The sequence below is a fragment of the Grampus griseus genome (assembly GCF_964374135.1).
Source record: "Grampus griseus genome assembly, chromosome: 7".
NCBI classification, from domain to species: domain Eukaryota; kingdom Metazoa; phylum Chordata; class Mammalia; order Artiodactyla; family Delphinidae; genus Grampus; species Grampus griseus.
In genome coordinates, this window is record NC_139001.1 from 42,659,752 (window position 1) to 42,666,656 (window position 6,905).

Here is a 6,905-nt window from a genome sequence, read left to right on the forward strand (position 1 = left end):
ACCAAACCAGCTTTACAACAAATGCTAAAGGATCTTCTCTAGGCAAGAAACACAAGAGAAGGAAAAGACCTACAATAACAAGAATAACAATAAAACAATAACAATAAAAATAAATGAAAGAAACGATAGCAAAGATCAATAAAACTAAAAGCTGGTTCTTTGAGAAGATAAACAAAATTGATAAACCATTAACCAGACTCATCAAGAAAAAAAGGGAGAAGACTCAAATCAATAGAATTAGAAATGAAAAAGGAGAAGTAACAACTGACACTGCAGAAATACAAAAGATCATGAGAGATTACTACAAGCAATTCTATGCCAATAAAATGGACAATCTGGAAGAAATGGACAAATTCTTAGAAATGCACAACATGCCAAGACTGAATCAGGAAGAAACAGAAAATATGAACAGACCAATCACAAGCACTGAAATTGAAACTGTGATTAAAAATCTTCAATAAACAAAAGCCCAGGACCAGATGGCTTCACAGGCGAATTCTATAAAACATTTAGAGAAGAGCTAACACCTATCCTTCTCAAACTCTTCCAAAGTATAGCAGAGGGAGGAACACTCCCAAACTCATTCTACAAGGCCACCATCATCTTGATACCAAAAACAGACAAGGATGTCACAAAGAAAGAAAATACCGGCCAATATCACTGATGAACATAGATGCAAAAATCCTCAACAAAATACTAGCAAACAGAATCCAACAGCACATTAAAAGGATCATACACCATGATCAAGTGGGGTTTATTCCAGGAATGCAAGGATTCTTCAGTATACGCAAAACAATCAATGTGATAAACCATATTAACAAATTGAAGGAGAAAAACCATATGATCATCTCAATAGATGCAGAGAAAGCTTTCAACAAAATTCAACACCCAATTATGATAAAAACCCTGCAGAAAGTAGGCATAGAGGGAAATTTCCTCAACATAATAAAGGCCATATATGACAAACCCACAGCCAACATCGTCCTCAATGGTGAAAAACTGAAAGCATTTCCACTAAGATCAGGAACAGGACAAGGTTGCCCACTCTCACCACTCTTATTCAACATAGTTTTGGAAGTTTTAGCCACAGCAATCAGAGAAGAAAAGGAATCCAAATTGGAAAAGAAGAACTAAAACTGTCACTGTTTGCAGATGACATGATACTATACATAGAGAATCCTAAAGATGCTACCAGAAAACTACTAGAGCTAATAAATGAATTTGGTAAAGTAGCAGGATACAAAATTAATGCACAGAAATCTCTGGCATTCCTATACACTAATGATGAAAAATCTGAAAGTGAAATCAAGAAAACACTCCCATTTACCACTGCAACAAAAAGAATAAAATATCTAGGAACAAACCTACCTAAAGAGACAAAAGACCTGTATGCAGAAAATTATAAGACACTGATGAAAGAAATTAAAGATGATACAAATAGATGGAGAGATATACCATGTTCTTGGATTGGAAGAATCCACATTGTGAAAATGACTCTACTACCCAAAGCAATCTACAGATTCAATGCAATCGCTATCAAACTTCCACTGGCATTTTTCACAGAACTAGAACAAAAAATTTCACAATTTGTATGGAAACACAAAAGACCCCGAATAGCCAAAGCAATCTTGAGAACAAAAAATGGAGCTGGAGGAATCAGGCTCCCTGACTAAAGACTATACTACAAAGCTACAGTAATCAAGGCAGTATGGTACTGGCACAAAAACAGAAAGATAGATCAATGGAACAGGATAGAAAGCCCAGAGATAAATCCACGCACATATGGTCACCTTATCTCTGATAAAGGAGGCAGGAATGTACAGTGGAGAAAGGACAGCCTCTTCAGTATGTGGTGCTGGGAAAACTGGACAGCTACATGTAAAAGTATGAGATTAGAACACTCCCTAACACCATATACAAAAATAAGCTCAAAATGGATTAAAGACCTAAATGTAAGGCCAGAAACTATCAAACTCTTACAGGAAAACATAGGCAGAACACTCTATGACATAAATCACAGCAAGATCCTTTTTGACCCACCTCCTAGAGAAAGGGAAATAAAAACAAAAATAAACAAATGGGACCTAATGAAATTTCAAAGCTTTTGCACAGCAAAGGAAACCATAAACAAGACCAAAAGACAACCCTCAGAATGGGAGAAAATATTTGCAAATGAAGCAACTGACAAAGGATTAATCTCCAAAATTTACAAGCAGCTCATGCAGCTCAATAACAAAAAAACAAACAACCCAATCCAAAAATGGGCAGAAGACCTAAATAGACATTTCTTCAAAGAAGATATACAGACTGCCAACAAACACATGAAAGAATGCTCAACTTCATTAATCACTAGAGAAATGCAAATCAAAACTACAATGAGATATCATCTCACACCAGTCAGAATGGCCATCATCAAAAAATCGAGAAACAATAAATGCTGGAGAGGATGTGGAGAAAAGGGAACCCTCTTGCACTGTTGGTGGGAATGTAAATTGATACAGCCACTGTGGAGAACAGTATGGAGGTTCCTTAAAAAACTACAAATAGAACTACCATATGACCCAGCAATCCCACTACTGGGCATATACCCTGAGAAAACCATAATTCAAAAAGAGTCATGTACCAAAATGTTCATTGCAGCTCTATTTACAATAGCCCGGAGATGGAAACAACCTAAGTGTCCATCGTCAGATGAATGGATAAAGATGTGGCACATATATACAATGGAATATTACTCAGCCATAAAAAGAAATGAAATTGAGCTACTTGTAATGAGGTGGATAGACCTAGAGTCTGTCATACAGAGAGAAGTAAGTCAGAAAGAGAAAGACAAATACCATATGCTAACACATATATATGGAATTTAAGAAAAAAAAAAGTGTCATGAAGAACCTAGGGGTAAGACAGGAATAAAAACACAGACCTACTAGAGAATGGACTTGAGGTAATGGGGAGGGGGAAGGGTAAGCTGTGACAAAGCGGGAGAGAGGCATGGACATATATACACTACCAAGGTAGACAGCTAGTGGGAAGCAGCTGCATAGCACAAGGAGATCAGCTCGGTGCTTTGTGACTGCCTGGAGGGGTGGGATAGGGAGGGTGGAAGGGAGGGAGATGCAAGAGGGAAGAGATATGGGAACATATGTATATGTATAACTGATTCACTTTTTTATAAAGCAGAAACTAACACACCATTGTAAAGCAATTATACCCCAAAAAAGATGTTAAACTAAATAAATGAATAAAAATTAGTTTTAAAAAAAGATGTAAAAATAAATAAAGAAAATGGCATATTAAAAAAAAAAAGTTATTTCTGTGCTCTGTAGTATCTGTCCCCAGGTATCTTATTGCCATATTTAATACACATTACAATAAACACTTTAAAAGTCTAAGAAAAAGGACATTTAATGAAGGTAAGCCCAACTGCGAACACATATCCGAAGAGAGAAGAGTGTTTAATTCTGTTTAACAGAGAAAGCTCTTGAAGCGTTTTCCCAAATGTGCCTTATTGTACGAGCAGGGATTTCTCTCAATCAGTTTAGAAATAAGAAAGGGATCGATTTGATTTGGGTTTCCATATATACCAGTTTGCCCTCACCTTCCTGGCATTCCCTGTATCATCTAGAAGCAGCATGTATCTGAGAGTCCTCCTTATAAGTCAACCCAAACTGCACTTCTATGAATGTTAAATGCTCTTTTAAAATGAAAAGAAATACAATAGACAGAGCTTCAGGAGACTCAGCCCTATATCTCCCCTCCCTTCGGAGCCTTCCCAGAAGGCAGCAGGGGAGAGCTACCGGTACCATCATGGCCTTATTTAACACTTCAGTCATTCTTCACACTCTTCTAGAAGCAGGTCTGGTTCTCAGCTCAGGTGTATCTGCAGATGCCCTGGGACTTCACACCTGCTGAGATGAAAGACATAAACACAAGTCAATTAAGTCTATTGTTCAAATAGTTTGTTTCTCGCTGAGGTTGACTCGCAACTACTTCAGCACAATTTGATTTCGAAGAGGTAGACTGCCACCTTTGCTCTGGTGTTTGGACCTCCTTCTTTAGGAATTCATTTCATTTCAGAGACTTCTAGGTCACTGGCAGAGTAACAGAAAAAGAAAAAAAATCTATCACTAATGGATGACAAGCTGTTAAAAAACTAAGTGGTGCTTGTATTTTTTTTTTAATAGCCATAAAGTTTTTCAGAGTAACATCACTAAGGTGAAACTGGAATGAGTCGAATGTTGGAGATTTCGTATTGTGTAGCATTCTTACTCAAAGTTTAGCCCGAAAACTGCTTTTGAACGGCTTTCATAGTCTCTCTGGCAGCGTGAAGCATGGAAAATGAATGGAAGGTTTAGTCCAAGGAGAAAAATGTAGGCGAGAGACATATACATGGAGAGGGGTTTTAAAGCATGCTGCTTTGTTTTTATACAAAGGGATCAAAGGACACTTCTCACATTAATTGCTTCTATTTTTGAATTGTATCCTTACTGTGTTTCCATTCCTCCTCTCTAACTGATGTTCTGGGAACTTTTTTTGTCCTTGTTCCTCCCTGGCCACATGCCACATCATTTCTGCCTGGGATCACCTGTCCTCGCTCTCTCATTAGATCCTCTATGACAGTGCAGCAGCCACCCTTGTGGTGCTCTTCCCTGGGACAGAGATGTTTCTGAGGAGCAGCTACCCAGTCAGGGACCTCATTTCCCAGCCTCCCTGGCACTAAGTTGAAGACAAGTGACTGAGTTCTTCTTATCTTGAATGTGAGAGGATGCACTCTACTTCCAGACCTGGCCCACTACTCCTTCTGTGCTCTCACTTTCTGCCTCAGCTGGCTGGATGTTGAAGCCCTGGGCCCCTTCATAGTCCCCCCACCACTTATCATTCTTTCTCCCACCATTGACTTTTCCATAAAAAAAAAATAAACTTTTTCTGTGTTGTGCCATTGATTTGGGGGATTACTATTGAAACAGCTAGTGGTATCTTAACTAACGCATGAGATTAATGAAAATAACCAAGGCCAGCTACATATAATTATTCATTCTGCAATATTTATTGAGCACCTACTATATACGAGGCCCTGTACTAAATCTGGGGGCTATAAGATAAAGAAAACAGATATAGCCCAACCCTCCCAGAGCTTACACAGAAGCCCCTTAATTTTCAAATCATCTTATCTTCTTAATAGCATCTGTCCTCTTGAACTTCATCTGAAATCTCTGAAGTAGGAAAGCCATTTATGCCTGTTTTACACACATAAAAACTACAAGCCAGACATGACATGGCATTTAGGTAAGCCAAATCCAGATCTCTCTAATGCAGCATCCCACACAGCAGATCTGTGGAGCCACCAAGAAAAGTAGAACTGGCTTTTCCACAAGTCCCACCAAGTCAAGAATAGAACCAAACTTCTCAACCACTAAACACATTAGACCTCAGCTGCTCACTCAGTGATACATTGTGGGTTTGAAGCAAAAGAGAATAAAAGTCAATGGATAAATAGAGATAATTTTTTAAGATACAAGAATCTGGGGTTTTTCTCTTTGCCATCTCTGTATATGACTTGAAGAAATAGTTCATTTTAGGAATCACCTGCATTTAGCCATTTGTTTTTGCAACTAAAAAAATAGCCTATACAAAGAAAGGAGGCATAGCTAACCTAGACAAGGGTGAATCCAGATTTGTAAGACCTGAAACAAACATTTTGGAGATTCCTTTTAAAGAAAAGAATATGAAATTCCACAGGCAAATTTGGTACAGGGCCTAGACAGGGCTCTGGCAAACGAAGGACTGTAAAACTTAAGTTTCATTAGTTTTATGGCAAATCCACATGCAAGCCACATTTAAAAAAAATCAGGTGATTAATTGAAAGAAAGACTGCGAATTTTTAAGATATATTTCCACTTCGATCCCTAGCTCAGGTAATCACAAGTTGGTTGTCTGAAAACCATCAGATGTGTTTTTGAACTATTTTCTGAACCATATATCATGTTGCATGCTTCCGTTTTGACGTCTATTTGTATCTACTTATATAAGAGAAGACAACATGATTTATTAATGTGAACACTAGTATGGATACTGGAACATAAAATAATGATGATGGAAGGCTTTTCATAAATTTAAGAAACTTATTTTAACCCTAGTTGAAGAAAACTGTTCTTCTCAGTGATCCTCAGCGCAACGCCAAAACCACCGTGCCATTGTGTATGTAAATCAGTCAAGTACTGTAATTAGAAAACAAGCTAACTTGGTCCCTGATTTCTACCCACTCCCAACAAGTAAGATTTCATTTTGAAAATGTCCCTTTCCCATCCTCTAAGAACTAATGACCTTATGCTTTGTTGACTTGGGAAACTTCAGTTACCAAATGAGAATTGTCTACCGTGAACTGTCGTCTTCTAGCTCTTTAGATTGTAATTCAGGGAGCAAGTAAAAGGAACACGTGCCTCGTCTTTGCCACCAAGGGTCTTGGGAAGCCCAGACCTGGAAGCCTTCACCAGATAATTATATCACCATGAGTTAGCCTCAGGAGTAAAATTGTAACCTGGTTAGAAAGCACACACATTTCTGCAAGTGCCAAGGTAAACGTTATCCTGTTAAACCCCTAACTATCAGCCACAAACTTGAGTTGACATTAACAAAAAATTTTCTTCTAAGATCCTGAAAAGTAAAGGGCTACCAAAATCTTTATTTTGATTTTCGATTGAATTCAGGCAAAGCTATATATTTTACTAAATTATAAACTCTTACCATGACCAAAAGTTCAGAACAATCTATTCTATATGATCAATGTATAGGAAACCTCTGTTAGATGACCCCACCCCCAAAGAACCTGACCCACAGTTTTTCTCAAAGAGTCAACACATGGTGAATATGATTATCAATCTGCAAAAGACAGACTACCTCACTCT